This window comes from Hesperophylax consimilis, chromosome 13, assembly GCF_061612785.1.
Source record: "Hesperophylax consimilis isolate HC1 chromosome 13, BYU_Hcon_1.0, whole genome shotgun sequence".
Taxonomy (NCBI): domain Eukaryota; kingdom Metazoa; phylum Arthropoda; class Insecta; order Trichoptera; family Limnephilidae; genus Hesperophylax; species Hesperophylax consimilis.
The window spans coordinates 399,655-417,716 of NC_142848.1; positions in this window are offsets into that span (position 1 = coordinate 399,655).

Below are 18,062 nucleotides of genomic sequence, written 5' to 3' on the forward strand. Positions count from 1 at the left end.
TTACTAGACTTGTAGATATTTATTTTAATTATGTATTGTTTAACTGCACTTCTATTAACAACTGTATCACTTGCAATAATATTTTTGTGTACACATTACTTGTTCTGTAATCACTCGCTGGGAAGAATTTTTTTTTCGTTGTTAATATTTTTTTGTTCTTTTTTTTTCTCTTTTGATTTATATTTTTTTCATCCGTACACAACCCATAGATCCCACTACACATACCTATTTCAAGAACCGTATAAAACAGAACAGTGACACAACAGAAAATTAGTTAGGTTAGGTTAGGTTAGGTTTGGTTAAGTTAGGTTAGGTTAGGTTGAGTTAGGTTAGGTTGGGTTAAGTTAGGTTGGGTTAGGTTAGGTTGGGTTAGGTTAGGTTGGGTTAGGTTAGGTTGGGTTAGGATAGGTTAGGTTGGGTTAGGTTAGGTTAGGTTGGGCTAGGTTAGGTTGGGTAAGTTTCGTTTAAGTTCGGTTAGATTGGGTTAGGTTTGGTTTTGTTAGGTTATGTTAGGTTAGAAAGGAAAATCATATCACTTTTCTAATATATTTTGTTTTATCTTTGAACCATCTAATTCACTTTCACAAACATCGAGAATTTTCATTACTTTCGTTATTTTTTTATAAAAATGTTTTCGGTTTGAACTCCGGACTGCCATCGCAATAAATTGAACTGATAGCATGTGCCCGACTCTCGTTCTATTCTATTTTATTCTTATACAGTAGAAAGTAGTAACCACTAGCGTCACCCGACGCTGTGAAGGCGTTCGAATGATAGCTGCGTTTTAACCTTTCCCTATTTCTCGTAATAGATGTACTTACGTAATACTAAGGGAGGTTGCAGCGGAGCTTTTAATGGTAAAGCCGTATCTATATCTCTGTACGGAAGAAGAACCGGAACTTCCTAAGACAATGTTTATTTTCTTGATGTAGCCGTCAGTTTTTCGATGAATAATTTTGTACCTTTTCTAGTTTAATTTTGTGAATTAGTAAAATTCCAGTCGCATAGTTCCATATATTTTTTTGAATACCTTTATTTTGTTTCCAAAAAAAATACGAAAATAATAATTTCTATTTTGTGGCTGCAACACGGCTCAATGAACTATAGAAACTGGATGTTCTTTGAACTGAAGGATCTTGTTCGAAATTGGAACCACAATTATAAAAAAATATCCCGTATTTTTTCACGGGTCTGCTCTTGTCTTAAAATATTTATAAAATTTGTAGGTATTTACCGTTGAATGAGCAGAAAGTGTTGGTGAACACTGTTTATCTCGATATTTATCGTGGAAAAAATATTTAAAATATATATGAGCTTCAGTACCTACGAACCTATTTATTATTTTAACACTTCATACGGTCTAAACGCACGGCACCAGCGCCCGATTAGTCGGGTGCGCGGCCGCTTTTATAATATGATGTCCATCAACGCGGTAGTAGGTTTTTATACGTGTCCCACGGGGCGCGCGCGGGTCGTGTCTCGGCTAATTAGCAAAATGAGCCCAGCTCCGCGCGCCGCGGCTGGTGTTACCGCGCTGCAGATCGCCGTCTAGAGGTATTGCAGCCAGTCTGAAGGCTGAGGTTTTACCTACCGCACCAAAATGGAGGATCAAACTACACCAGCGTAAATTGTTCAACGTTTGGTGTAGGAATTAGATGTGCTTGATAGAAATACGGTCGACGGTTAAACATGGTTATCAGGCGTCTTGTATACGATAAAGTTTGATAAATTGAATTTAGTCGATTGGTATGTTTTCCATGAAGTGGTGAATCGTTTAAATTTACTGCATTTAAAGTTAATGTTCTCTATACAAATAGAACGGCGGCATTGCGCCTCGCAGTTTTTTACCTCATATGGGTGTTTAAAATATTACCTGGCTATTATAGACTTAGAGGCCTTGTGTTTTCTCGGTAAAGAAGAATTTTTTACCCAAGAACCCTACTAAAGCTGCATGTTTTTGAGCGTCATATTCTTCAGCTTCAGCATCACCAGCAGCCAACGGCAGCTATATACTACATACATGTCTGTGTTATGTTGCTATCGGGAGAGAAATTTAACTGCGCCTTATTATGAGGAATTCTTTCGCAATCGCCTGTGGAAAAATGGGAAGTCGAACGGCCGTCTGTCAACTTGAAACTGAGGCGGCCTTCAGTAACATCGGTATATGATGTCCTGAATTTTGAGGTATGTGTGTCTGTTTTTATGTAAATATGTATATATGAGGGGAAGATAGAGAATAGACATACATATACATAAAAATTATAAAATATTATATAAATAGATATTTAAACATTATATATTTGGGATAGAAGTCGGGAGATTAGGAAATACGAGGCGTATCCAGAAAGTAAGTGTACTAAATTTTTGTAGGTTACAAATTTTTTTATTGAAACAAAAAAATTACATCTTTACCGTAGTACATATGTAAGCTATTTTTCGACATAGTCGCCATTCCTCTCAATGCAGGTGGTGAAGCGGGGGATCAACTTTTTGATGCCTTCCTCGAAGTAGTTTCCCGCCAACCTCATCGTCCACTTTTCCACCTCCTCCTTTACCTCCTCGTCGGTTGAAAACCTTTTTCCACCCATGTACAGCTTCAAGAAGGTAAAGAGATAATAATATGAAGGTGCTAGGTTAGGGGAATGCGCGGGGTGGTTCAGGACATCCCATTTAAACGAAGCAAGCAGTTCCTTCGTGGCGTTGGCCGTGTGTGGTCTGGCATTGTCGTGCAGCAGGCTGACTCCCTTTGTCAGCATGCCTCTCCACTTGTTATGAATCGCCTTACGCAATTTTTTTAGGGTCTCACAGTATCTTGCAGAGTTGATGGTCTCCCTTTGAGGCAGATATTCAATCAAAATTATGCCTTGACAGTCCCAAAACACGGATGCCACGATTTTCTTGGCTGAAATTGTGGTTTTGAACTTTTTGGCGGAGGATGAAGAGGTGAGAACCGTTTTTAAGCTCGCGATACCACTTGTGCACACTCGTACAATTCATAGTTTTATCGCCATATGCAGTTTTAACCTCATTATAAACCTCAAACGGAGGTTTTTCCTTCTAAACGAGATAGCGGATGACGCCGCGTATTTCGCACTTGGCGGGAGATTGGATTGACATTTTTCACGAAACGTGTTATCGCGTCGACACTTCTCAACGTACCAACCTTGAACAGGTCTCGTTTTGGGGGGGAAGAGTCAGGCTACACGTTAGTGTAGCCAACATATCGAAAATAAAATTCATTCGGTCGTGAGAGCCTCAGTACACTTACTTTCTGGATACGCCTCGTACATACTGCTCTCTGCTTATTTGTCCGCATCTGAGTCTGTGAACCAAAGAAAAATAAAATTATTTGTGGAAATGTTGAGTAAGTTTGTGTGTGTGTTTTTTTTCCAAGTCAAATCTGTGTGTTTCCTCACCACCTCGGAATTATCCATCGAGAGTGGTCGTGATGAGCTCTGTCAATATGATGAGCTTCTCTGTCTTTGATTTGCATCGGACAAGCTGGGATCGCACGTGCATAAGACCTTGGAGCAGGGCCATTATATCTACATCGTCTTCACCTGAAGTTGGCACACGCTCGTGCTCGGCTGTTGGGGTGGCTGGGGCTCGTACTGCTGTTGGGCGGGAGCAGAGCCTCTAGCTAAATGGGCCCAGGTGCGTCCATCCGTCCTCGAATAAGGAGGTGGCCTGCTGGGGCCCTGCTGTGCTGGGCGTTGGAGATCTCTGGGTTGCTGCTGGAGCAAAACAACGTATGCTACTTACTTTGGGCAGTATCTACAGTTTACCGGATGTGGTCTTCCGCAGTTGCAGCATGCGGCGGGCTCATATCTCGTTGTTTTGGGGCATTCTTCCGAAACATGCTCTACCAAACACTTCACACACCTTGCCGGGTGCGAGCAATTCTGAGACCCGTGACCAAAGTCCTGGCACCGGTAGCACTGAGTGCCGTGCTGCAGGTGGTTACTTTTGTACTTCTGCATTTCATATTTACTTCCTTATTGAAGTGAAGCCGGGAAGCCTTGTGCTTCGAGGTCCTCAGCGATTTCAGCAGGCTCCACCCTCCAGATTATCAGCCTCGTCCGTGTATATATGGAAGCCGTGAGCCTCTGCTCGCACCCCGTTGATGAGAGCACGGTGGTCCTACATCGTGCGCATGAAGTTATTTGCCGTGCCATCCCTGTTGTACTTAAATGTGAACAATTTGCCTGCCCCCAGATGCCCTTGCACCGCCAAGGTGATTTGGGAGTGGGTCATGTTCCCCATAGTAATTACAACTGCGAGTACTTGATCCTTCTTTTTGGCACCTGTGGGGGAAAAATTTACATTAGTATTAGTATTGGTGCGCTTTACTTGCGACGTGCCCGCGCCTTCACTAACCTCCGGCAATCCGGTATACTGGTTGCCGCACTGGATCGGTTGTGATCCTTGAGGAGATGGGAGGCCTCCTGATGGGGTTAGACGGCCTCGTCCAACCTCCATCATGAGGAGCAGCCGTCTCTATTAGCTGCTGTGGCCTTGGGGGCGTCTGGTAGGTCGAAGCTTGGCCTAGCTAGAGGCATCTGGGGGCGGGTTGGTTCGAGCTGCCCGTAAGGGCCCTGCGACGGGCTTGGAGATCTCAGTGGCGATGAGCATCGGGAAGCCATGGGGCTGGAGGGCTTCCGGGTCCTTGGGTCCTCAGGTCCTCGGATCCTTGGGGCGGTGTTGCTGGAATGCGTGGACCGTGAAGAGTACGGCCTACGGAGTGTCTTCTGTGGGAGTGCTAAGTTGATGGGCGCCTTGATAATTCGTGGGGAACATTTTTGTGACGGGTGTTTTATACTTCCTTTTCAGTATAGGATTCCTGTTTAGCTGCATAAGTGGGGCCAGCGTGTGTCTGCGTATGTGAATTTAGAATATGCGGGGGTTGTCTTAAGAAAGGCAGTTGGCGGCGATTGCGCCTATGCGTCGACAGGATTCCTCCAGCCGGCTGGATGGTAGCGGAGCCTGTCTGTGTCAAGTCAGACAGTTATACTTTTTGCTGATATATTTCAAACCACCAAAAATTCTGCTCTGCTCAGTTGCTAGGTTGGTATGTGCTGCAGAGTAGAAATTATTCTTGGAAATTAAAAATAGTTTTTTAACGCTGAATGTGAAAGAGAAAATCCATAAATATGATTTAAGATTTTCACGGCCAAAAGTATTTTGTTATTTAAAACAAAACAAAAAAGAGATAATCCATAGTTTCTAATATTTGTTTTTGACCACCATGTTATTTTAATTCGTTTATCAGTAGAATATTAAACCGAACGAACTAACTAATATTCTCTTGTTGATGGAAAGGTACTTCTTGAAACCGTTTAGTGTAATTAAATAAAGTTGTCAAAATAAATTTATGTAAATCATAGCGAGCTACAAATTTAATGCTTTTTACAATTATTCGATATTTTAAGGACATACCTCAAACCTATACCCCATTGCAATATTATGGACAAGTACTAATTTTATATTAAAAAATTGCATTTGGCATCCAGCAAAAAATCCATTGGATGTCATTTATGAATATGAGGAATAGAATGGGGCCGATATCGCTTCCTCGCGGTAGAGCTTTGACGGCCTTGGTGGTCGAGGGGTTAAGCTCTCGACTCGGGTTCAAATCCTGGCGTGCGCAAGTAAATTTAATTGATTAATTTGTTTTTCTTCACAATTAATTCATTAAAAGTAATACATAGTATTTTACACATATGTCACGTTCCAGAGTGAAGGGTACTCTTGGTGTCGCTCTGGTTTAAAACCAACATTCAGAATTGAAACGTTGCATTAAATGGCTTTAGCCGTTTAAAGTCGTTGACGGTACGTTATTTTCTGATATTTCGCTTTCGTACACGCTTTTTAAATGATCCGCATATAAATTGGTAGCATCAGTAGTGATAGTGGCTATTTCGTCACCATAATTAGACTTAAGGCTTAGACTTAAAATGAGAACGCACTCTGCAGGAAAACTACTAGCATTCTCCGAATGCAATTTTTCAGTGACGGACATAATAAACCGTACAACATAGAATTTAAAAAATGTTTCTGATTTTTTTATGTGTCTTTTTCTTTATATTATATATATTTCAATGCAACTTTATATCTACCATGGTAATATGGTAATTTTTTTGTTAGCTAAACATAAAAAGCTCTTACTGTCTCTGTATCCTGCAGTAAATCATGTAAAATATAAAACTTTTTAAACGCCTATCGGGGGGGTATTAATTTATCAATAAAATAAATTAAAATGGATACCATTTCCAATGACATATTTTGGAGTAGCATCCATATCTTGTTTTTTGAAAATAGAATTATGGCAGTCTGACCTCTCCAATGATGTTTCATGTCCTCAACAATGCCACCCATTGGTGGCACAGTTGACCCTGTATCAATGAACCATTTTCCCTATCTAGTATATTTAAACTTACATTTCCAGTTTCGCCATCTCAGCCATTTTTGTTTGCCTGTGTTCAATATTTATTCTCGGTGTAAATTTTTTTTTTTTTGATCCTTGTTTTGGATTTAAAGTTTCTATCGCAGCGAAAAATTTGGTCTTTGTTAAATCCGAGTTCTGTTGATTTCATTTTCGAGTCGAGCCAAGTTTCCGTCAGCACAAATACGTAGTAATAGTGTAAAGTCGTGGTACATTATAGTTAATTTAATTTTGAGCGTAGTCTCCGAGCGTCATGTTAGTATATTTTGAGTTTGCATCGTTTTTTAGCTGAATTGCACAAATTTTAGGGTTTCTGTTTTCATATATTATGGCGATATAATATATTTATATATTTTTGTTGAAAAAGTGCAGCATCAGGGAACATGCTTTTTTGAGGAGATGTCGTTTATTTAGTTATTTTCTCGTTGTTGAGGAATTGTTGAATTCTACTTGGAGTGACCTTGGTTTTTCAGTTTTTTTTGTTGTACGCGAACTCTATTGAGGCGATATTTTTTCATAACAGAAATGCCAAATGAACGTGTTGGTAAACATATGAAACAACGGTGATTTGTTTTTAGGTATTATGCCGTGTTGCGCTACCTCCTTCTTTAGCGAACGTTTCGGACAGCATTGAAGTGTCCATCATCATGACAGATCTGTAATTTATTACACATCTCAAATTTTTATGTGAAACAATGAGTTATAAAATTTAGTTTTTTTTTACTGTTGCTTTTCTGAGAGTACAACTTTAAATTTGTATGAACGAGGTAAACATTGCAGCGATATTTTTCTTGCACACCCTTTAAATGTAATTACTGTGATTTTTTAAATTTTGCATTCTCTTTTTAAATTTTGAATGTTTCGACATTTTGATGAAAAATGTTTGTGGTAAGCTTTTTTTAACTTTTATGTTTCAAATTAAAATATTTAAAATATTTAGTTATAAAGTATTTTTCAAATACTAACATTTAAATGTAATTTTATCTTGTTTCTTAATTTCTGTTTGGCATTTGTTTTAACGACATTTTCAAAATGAAGAAATATATAATATAACTATTTTATAATTTTTAAATTACTAAATTCGATGAGATATTATTATTTCAAGTTTATACAACAGATCAAAAAACCCTTTTTGGCCGGAAAAGCAATGCATACAACTTTCCATGAACTATATAATGGCAATTTCTATTTTACTTTTAAATATGGAATGTGAAGAAGCGGGTAGGAGCATTTCGTCATCAGTGCGCTGAACGTCCCGTGGTTAGTGCATTTTGTATGAAGATTTTTTTTATTCTTTAGTATAGGAATTCCAATACATTTTTTAAAGATGCTTACAGTCTAACTAAATTAATGGTATTTTTTAATATATAAAATATCGTAGTGAAATTAATTTTTGACGTTAGAATTTGTGATTTTAACGTCATTTGAGCAAAACAACGCCAGAAAAAGCCCTTAGGGTTCGTTCCCACTTCCGTTTTAAAAACGGAGGCGGGTCACGTTTTAAAAACGGATGCCCTAGCGGCTGTAGTGGATGTATGGAGCTGTTCACACTTGTCCGACACGATTTTAAAATGGATCCGACAGTTTTTGTCGGATGGATCGCCAGCGCAGCGCGTTTGTTTTAAAATCGTGTCGGAACTCGCTCGCTGATAGTTTTGAATGAAGCTGTTCACACTTGTCTTCTAGTCGTTCCAGCAGAGTCCCCGCCACTCACCAACCCCTCCCCGCCCGCTCCCAGTCGCAAGGAAGCAGGCACGCTGCGTGGTTGTATTTGGTTATTTTGTTAAGTAAATAAATCAAAACAACAATAATGGATAAGGAAATGAATCTCGAAAATTTAATACCACTGGTCGAAGAAAGAGTTGTTACAATATTTTATTTTTAACTAAATAAAAACAAAACACTTGGTGTACACAACTTTTTTATATCAAAATTATCAAATTTTGTTTTTAATTTTTTAAAGTTAACTTTTTTTTAAATTTTAAAGATTAGATGAGATGCACGATGCACGGAAAAGCGTATTAGTTAAACACACAATAGAAAATATTTGAGTTGTTATAGTTTTCTTACTTTAAAATATCAATAGCCTTTCTTCAGGACAAATGCACTCTCTCAATTTTGTATTTTGAAATGTTAAGTTCTCTGAAACTCATTCCAGTAGATGGTTAAAGGAAGTGATAGACATTCTCTTAAGCCATTAAGCGCCCTTGAGGTGATTATCTCACGGTGAAAACGGCGCTATATAAATAATCAAATCATTATTATTCTAAAATAATTAATTCCAGTAGATTGTTTAAGGAAGTGATAGACATTTTGAAAAAATTAAAGAACTTTAGTTCATCACTTCTCAACTCACCAATTAACACTTGGAAAATTCCTACAGAAAATCTTTTAGCTATGATCGGGTGTACCTAAAATTTTCTTTTCCCTTTTTTTTTTCTTCTTTTTCTTGATAAGTACCACATGACAACAAGAGCTTCATCGTCGTCCATTGCGTACCATTACTGAATAATGAGCAAATAAAATGTTTTAGTTGAATCGACAATTATTTGTTTTTGTTGAGTATGATCGCGTTTTAAAACGGATCCGTTTTTAAAACGGAAGTGTGAACAGTGCCGTAAAGCATCCGTTTTTAAAACGGGACCCGCCTCCGATTTGAAAACGGAAGTGGGAACGGTCCCTTACACTGAAGTCTAAACGGTATCATCGATGTACCTAGGTAGCTCACGCCGGCCGCGGCAGTACGGCGGGCTCTCGCCAGCGGTGTTATTGTCATTGCTTTTACGTAAATTTGAAATGAGTTCCTTTTTACAAAAACGTTAAATTGAAATGTAGGTGGTTTTAGTTGCGGTCGCGCTAGTTGTTGAAGTTGCATTATTTTATGGAATAGCTCCAATTTTACCGCTTGAATTTACCAAAACATTCTTAAGTGTAAGGAGATACTACGAAATGAGTTAAAACAATCGATAAACTAAAAAGACAAACACAAATTATCTAAAAAACTAGATGAGAGTAAAAATATAGAAATGTATAGGTAAATTCAGAATCGGTGTTTTTGATCTAGATGAATATATTAAAAAATCCTTATTAGGAAGGTTTTCACATACACGTTTATTTATCAAATGAATAAAACTTTCACAACGTTTATTAGTAAGGCTGTAAGATAAAAGGAAAAATATATAAGCGTCACCAATATGAACAGACATCACCCTTTCAGACCCATTTGTAATTGTAATGGTAGCAATGCAAAGCAGATTCGAACATTGAAGAGTGTTATTTACTTTCTATCTTCAATCTTCTGAATTTACGATGCATGTATATATATAATGTAAATATATATATATTGATGTTTAGAGAATTAAAAAAAAAACAACACTTTTTAAATGCGCGAAACCGGCTATCATACGGCCTATGCAACTTTTAAAATTATTTTCAAGTGGAAAATAGTGAAAAAAAATTTTTTACGATACATACTTACTTTTTGTATGTGCCTTGAAGATATCTCAATGTTAACAAAGAGTCAGACAAAAAGTTTATTGAATATTTGAATTAACTGGGTCTTAATTGATGAGTACGATAAATTTGATATTTTGATCAAACAAATGTGTAACTTGTGATTTTTAAATATTTCTTCGATAACATTTGCCACTCGCCTAAACTTGGATTATGTCCCCGGTAGATCCCACAGGCTGGGGACCTCTGACCTATACAATAAAGTTTGTCGTATGGATAAGGCAATAAAGAAGTTTATTTTAACTCACATCATCTCCTGCAAATCTACTCGTCTAGTTAAGCGACTGCAAGAAGAATTATTGATGGTTAGTCAAGAAGTTTATTTTACCTCACATTATTCCTAGAGAATCTAGTCGTCTAATCAAGCGATTGCAAGAATAATTGATGAGTAATAAAGAAGTTTATTTTACCTCACATCATCTCCAGAGAATCTAGCCAAATGATTGCAAGAATAATTGATGGGTAGTAAAAAGTTTATTTACCTCACATCATCCCCAGAGAATCTAGTCAAGTGATTGCAAGAAGAATTGATGGGTAGTAAGGAAGTTTATTTGACCTCACATCATCCCTAGAGAATCTAGTCATCTAGTCGTCTAGTCAACTGATTGCAAAAATAATTGATGGGTAATAAAGAAGTTTATTTTACCTCACATCATCCCCAGAGAATCTAGTCAAATTATACCGCCCTGATGAAGCTACGGTTGTAGCGAAACCCGGTCGGCATTAAGTATTTACCTATTAGTGATGTTTACAAAGTTATTGTTTAATTTTAAAGTTGATTTTACATCACATCATTCCCAGAGAATCTAGTCAAGTGATTGCAAGAAAAATTGATGGGTAGTAAAGAAGTTACTAACTAACATCATCCCCAGCAAATCTAACAATAATAATAATAATAATAAATTTATTTCACATAAAAAATCATACAATAAAACATGCGGAAACTTTGACTAGCTAACTAGGAATGGATCCTGTTTTAGGCCAGTCAAATTGACAAGTTTAGTTCATATTATAATTTAGTACTTAATATAAAACAAACCGGTAAAGCAAATAACAGCCAGATAGTAGTAATAAAAAGACAGATCACCACAGGAGTAGTAAGGTAGAAAAAATGGGAAGGGTAGTTTATAAGTTTATAATATAGTTAGATGATTAGAAAATAATCGATAGCATTGATAAATAAAGTACAGATTAATACAGAATTGACAATTGTGTTCAGAGGTGATAAATATGTGTTTTTGTATTGTATGTACTTTAAAAAATTATGTATCAGTGTTTTGACAATAATGTACATATATATTTTTTTAAATTTTTAATAATGAGATTATCTATTGATCAACATATCTTCACTTTTTACCCTCCCTAAATCAAGAAGCCAGTCGTTGACCAATTTGCACAAAACATTTGTACTTTTCGTTTTCCAAGCATTAGGAATGATATTAAATAATTTAGGTCCTAAGTACGAGAATTGCCGTTGCCCAAGGGACGTCGTGGTTTTTATTGGGACTATTGGATTATTCCTTGAAAGTCGGGTGTCGTGAAGGTGGTCGATGGAAGTGAAGTGCTGACGTTGTTTTTGTGCAAGTAATATAATCTTTCTAATATACAGTTGTCTAACATCGAGAACTTTTATTTCCGTGAATAATGCATCACTGGGGTACCTGAATGGTTTTTTGAGGATGACTCTTAGGAGTGATTTCTGTGCTTTAACCAGGGAGTCTAATATCTAGCCATCTAGTCAATCTAGCCATCTAGTTAAGTGGCTGCAAGAGAATTGAAGAAAAGAGTTTTTTTAAACAGTTAAAAAAAATTGTTTGATGTATTTAAGTAGAATATCACTTGATATTTCTTTTTTTGTTGTGATACAACAAAATAATAATTGATAATCATGAGACAAGTCTTAACAAAATAATAAGGATTTTTTTATGTAAAAGAGTGAATACTCTGAAGTGGACATGACACAAGCTATTAAAATAATCTTAATGTCTTATCCCAACAAAATGTTCAAAAATGTACCAAGGTTGAGTAAGCGATGGCAGGGTCGTTACTCTAGCATCACAGTAGAAATATCAGCTTGTTAAAAATAATGAAAAGTCCTTACGGTTTTCAATAACCCTTATTTTTTCTTGTGTTTTGTCCTTGACCCAATCATTCTTATATCGAGTTGTTTTAGCGACATGATCCCTGTTAACGATGTTATTTTCCTCCGCCGGAGACATATTGTGTTATTATATAAAATGACAGTGTGCTTATCCCATTTCCGAGAAAAAACAATTTTCCTTATATTTAACCTTTCAAACAACAGCTATTTTAGAAACTAAAACATTGATCAATTTTTCTTTAGGGTAAGGAGATTGGGGTAACTATATTCCAGAAATTTTTTTGAAGAATTATTTGTACTTAGAAACCTGCTATTTTATTTTAATATGTTAAGTAATGTTGGCAAAATAAATTTGCCTAACATCATATAAGCTTTACAGTTTTGGCTTAGATGTCGTGTGTTATACTTACCTTGTAACTGCCAATAAATGTGTATTGTGTAGGTTATGATAGAGTGAAACAGATGTAGTTGATAATTTAAGTTTATTGCAAACACGTTACACTATTACACGATTAGAATATCAGAAGGATTTAGTAGGAATCAAGAGATGTCGACCGCCAGGTCAGATCAGAGAAACAGGAATGCTCGTCGGTAATGGATTGGCAGCGAGCTCTGTTTCACGTCGGGTTGCCATCCGTGAAACAGTGTTTCCGTATTAAAATATTATTTTAGGCTGGCAGACAGTTCTTGCCCCCACATACCTTCCCCCCAGTGTCAACGATACATAAAAGAAAAAATTAGGGGTTCTAGAAAAAATATATACATATCACAAAATTTGCATGACGTCGGTTACATAATATAAACAAATTCGGTGTGTGACGTCATCGCAAAATAACATAAGCCTATGCGTTCAGAAAGATATCTCTTAAATGGTGAAGTTACTTTATGAACAATACATTTATATGTTTGTGAACGCATAGTCATGAACAAATTCCTAATAATAACATTATTTGAAAGTTAAATCCTTTTTTTAAAAATGTGTTGATATAATTACATGTTCGGAGCATGTACTGCATCTACGAACTGTATGTTTTTCTTGGAGCATTTACTGCATCGACAAAATTTTACATTTATAATTGGAGCATTTACTGCATCGACAAAATTTTATATTTATAATTGGAGCATTTACTGCATCGACAAAATTTTATATTTATAATTGGAGCATTTACTGCATCGACAATTGTATGTTTTGTATTTATTTTCAAAACCAAAAGTTGCAAACAGAGTGCATTTAATACTTTAATGTTTGAAAACAATAAATGGTATTACAACATTTGACACAAGTGGTTATTATTTAACTTATCTAAACCTTTTTATATGGTAATGCATCTACGAACAGTGTTGTCGGAGCATATTATGAAATTAAGCATAAGTTAATTATAAAATAAAAAGTAGGAATCTATTTCCATTTGTATATATTTTTAATAATGCGTCTACAAACAGTGTTCGGAGCATGAGTTGTCAATTATTGAGTTATTTTAAAGTTGATTATCCTAAATATTATTTATTACATATTTAAATAACTACAAATTTGTCTTATAATATAGGAACATGATATCAATGTATAAAGTATGAACATAAGTGTTTCTTCAATCTTTGAACAAAAGGAAACGACGATTAATGTCACTATATTATAAAATTATTTATATCCGTGTTATGGAAAAAAGGTGTAAAAAAGGAAAAAAAAAAATACATATTTAAATGTTTTTGTAAAAGTACATTTAGCAATAGCATGGCTGTGAGTACATAACTCTAAATGTTTATCTTTGAGATTACAAGGTAACTAAAAATATAACAAAAAACAACTGTCATATGTTCGTAGAATGTGTTTGTATTGATAATATTATCAAATGGCTATGTTTTCTTACGAACAAATGACAATGGTTCAATTCTGTAAAAAAATTAATAATAATACATATAGGTCTCAACGACACGTTACATCAGAATGCGTGATCAGTACATTTGATCTAACATGGTTAAAAGCATTTATATTTATAACAGAGTCATCACATATAGTGGTAAGTTATTTCTGAACAAGATTTATACAGAAGTTGTCGCATATAGCAAAATGGATAATTTCTCCTAGAAAATATATGTACATGAGTTTGCACTATAATATGGTAAGTTAAAAGTTAGCTAGGTAACTTTGTGCGATTACATGGTATCACTTCATGGTTTTAAAGGATGAAAGTATTCACCGTAATAAGGTTTTTTATAAAATTGTAAAAAACGTGGTAATTTGCAAAGTAATTATAATATAAAGGTCAGGTTTTCATCAAGAACTTGAACGCTTAAATATAATGTATGTAACATTAATTTAGAGAATATAATTGTTGGTATATGGAATTCAATCTTTAAATCGATAGCAAGAGTAGATTCTTAATCAATGTTTCTATCATGAGTTGCAGAAAATTTATATGTAAGAAAAGTTGTGTCTTTTATGCATTAGTATGTACCGTATCTTATTGGAAAGTGGACTTGACGACCTGATCTTGTTGTTGTCTTTGGTTCAGGTTGGTCTGGAACAGATGTGTGATTATCGCGAGGGAGTCTTAGAGTTCTTCCATTAGTTAGTTCGGCTGGCGAACATTTCAATTCCTCACGAACAGTAGATCTCAGGCTGGTAATATAAGTGGGAGGGTTTCCATCCAGTTTTGCTCACCACTTGCCATGAAAGATGCTTTTAAACTGGTTATTGCTTGTGGGTGATAAGCGGTAGTCGTGCTGAGAGATGATGTGACAGATATAGAATTCTCCGGGTGCGGGCGATGGTTTGCTTTGCGGTTTGTTGGTCAAGCGCGGGTCAGTGTGTCGACGCCGGGCGCTGGTGACCGGACTCGATGATGATCAGGCACTGGGGAAGAACGTGGTTCTTCAAGTACGCCAGTGCTGACGGAAAGGCCGAAGGTACAGTGGACCTTGCAGGCAATTGAGCGGGAGTTGTTTGGACCAGTGAGGGTGTTGCGTGTCCTCGTTGTGGTCGCGATGTATGGATGAAGCGCTGGTCAGATTGCTGGAACCAGGGCGTTCAGATCCGATGTAGGCTGGCCAGGGATGATTCCCGGGACCTGGGCGCTACAATGATGTCCCGATGGAGTCCATGAGCAGAGCCGGGAATATTGTCCTTCGCGCGATGAAGATGCGCGGGTTATTGCTTGTGTTTCTCTCTAATTGAAGACGGCTGATTGATGACTGGTTTGATTTGTTCCATTTGAAGGGGCAGCTTTAGTATTTGTTTTTGTAGGTAAAATACATGATGTACATCTGCTTCCGAATGTGCTGCGCGTTGGTCTTCCATATTGTTCAACTTTTCTTGTGAAATTGTTACAGGTTCTTGAAACGATGAAGGTATGTTTGTTTCTTCCGATGAGGTCATTTCCAATAATATGTTACGGGTATGTTTGTTTCTTCCGATGAGATCATTTCCAATAATATGTTACGGGTATGTTTGTTTCTTCCGATGAGATCATTTCCAATAATATGTTACGGGTATGTTTGTTTCTTCCGATGAGGTCGTTTCCAATAATATGTTACGTAATACGTTATGCAAGACATAAAAAATCCAAAAAAAACTAGAGAATACTGTGTAAGAATCTATTCCATCTACCGGATATCTTAGCAAGTTATTAGCGAGTTCGCGTTTGTATTGTATTTTAGTGAAGACGCAAACCGCGTCACGTAAGTTATTGTGAAATACCGATATGCAAATATGGCGCTATTATTATATAGTGCAATAATAATTTAAATTTGTTATTACAAAATAGTATGATGTTAAATTACCTCAAAGTAAGGTTTGGCAATTATTGGACAATAACCTTAATATCACTACAATAATGTATATCTAAAACATGATTATGTAGGTATGCTGAACAATTCATTGTTTTGCGAAATGGCAATAAGAAATCGTGATATAGGTTACTTGATTGAGATATGTGGGTAGGTTGGCTTGTTCAACTGCAGGTTGTCCACGTGGATTGTTGCGTCATCTTCCTTGTCCGGGGAGTAGATGCTGCCGTTGTAGGTTGTAGTGGGTAGGTTGTAATTCATCGCAAGATTATGATGCCATGGTTAGCCACGTTGTTGACAGCCTGATTTCAGGATCGTTCTCACTGAAATTAATTTTAACACGCACTTAATTTTCATAAAAATAGTAAAACATTTCAAGCTAGGGATTGATTGACAAAATAGGGTATTGATGGGAACTATACCACGTGTATATTTCCTTAAATTACCGGGACATTTACTAGCATTTATATTAAAAAATTGATTTGTAAGAGATATATGAATTGGATTTTACTTACTGATCTTGCCCGGGATTGCTGTTTCTCTTTTCTGATCCTTGGCGGTGACGGAATGTTGCAAAATGATTTTAAAATACTAAAGTCGGTATATTGTTCTGAGTCGATGGGTCACCAATTTGGCTTATGTGTCGTGTGTTATACTTACCTTGTAACTGCCAATAAATGTGTATTGTGTAGGTTATGATAGAGTAAAACAGATGTAGTTGATAATTTAAGTTTATTGCAAACACGTTACACTATTACACGATTAGAATATCAGAAGGATTTAGTAGGAATCAAGAGATGTCGACCGCCAGGTCAGATCAGAGAAACAGGAATGCTCGTCGGTAATGGATTGGCAGCGAGCTCTGTTTCACGTCGGGTTGCCATCCGTGAAACAGTGTTTCCGTATTAAAATATTATTTTAGGCTGGCAGACAGTTCTTGCCCCCACACAGTATTACAATATATATTTTTTCTTTTCTCACTTACTTACTTTAAATGTTTGATTACAAAAAAATTATAAAATAACTTTTTTATTTTTTATTCCTTTAGATTTACACACAGTACAATGTGATACAATATATAATTAAAATATTTTTAGTGATTATATATTATTTTACTTTATCAGGTCGAAATTATTGGTTCCTAACTAGGCAAATTGTCCGTTCCAAGGAACCAAAATATGTGAAAGTAAGTGTGTGATTTGTCTATGTCTATAATATATCTCATAAATGTTTTAATTTGTGATGTTTAATCGTTACAATCTTATGATAGAATCGAACTTGAGCTGTTGTGTATGTTTCAGTTGGGTTGGGTAAAAGTGGAAGATACATATAGTGTGTGATTAGTCTATGTCTATTTATTATGTGACGTTTTTTAACATTTTTTCAGATTCTCCTCTACCCAGTCCAATTAACCATTTAGTTATTATTGGGCCTATGTAGGAAATATAACAAGATTTTTTGTTTAATTCAGGGGGGGTTTTGTTGTACAGTTTAGGTCCCAAGTAGGTATGTGTGTGTGTCTTTTGGTACTTTGCCGTATTGCTCGTTGGGATCATAAGGTCATGTTTGATGTGGCTTCTTGTGTTATTTTTATGGTCAATTTTATTAATATTATCTACATTTTTATGTACACGGATAGTAAACTTTTTTATATAGTTTTGACGAACATCAAGTATATTAAATTGTTTAAAAAGCTCATCGCTAGAGAACCTATATGGTTTGTTCGCACTATGACTTTAATTATTGATTTCTGGGCCTTCATAAGCGGATCGACAATTGATATTCCTGATGCTCCCCAACCAATGCTAACATACATTAAGAGGGGGATGCACAGTCCGAAATATATTTTTCTTAAATCTACTTGTCTAATTATGTTTCGCACTGCAAAGAAAATATGAGTCAGTTTTCTTACCCCTGTTGTAAGATTGTCAAGGTGATAATTCCACTTAAGATGATTGTCTATTATAATACCTACGTACTTGATGTTTTTCACACATTCAAGATCTTCACAATTGCAGTTAGGTTCAGTATTATAGGAGTTCCTTCAACGGAATCAATCTTCCGAACAGGCCTTCCATTGATATGCTTGGTGTAACTATAAGTGACCAGCTCAGGTACGGGGGCTCCATCGAAGCCAGAGTAAAGTTGGCCTCTCAGAAGCTGGGCGTACTGTACAGGGCCCGCAGATACTTTAATAGTACACAACTGCTCACCCTGTAC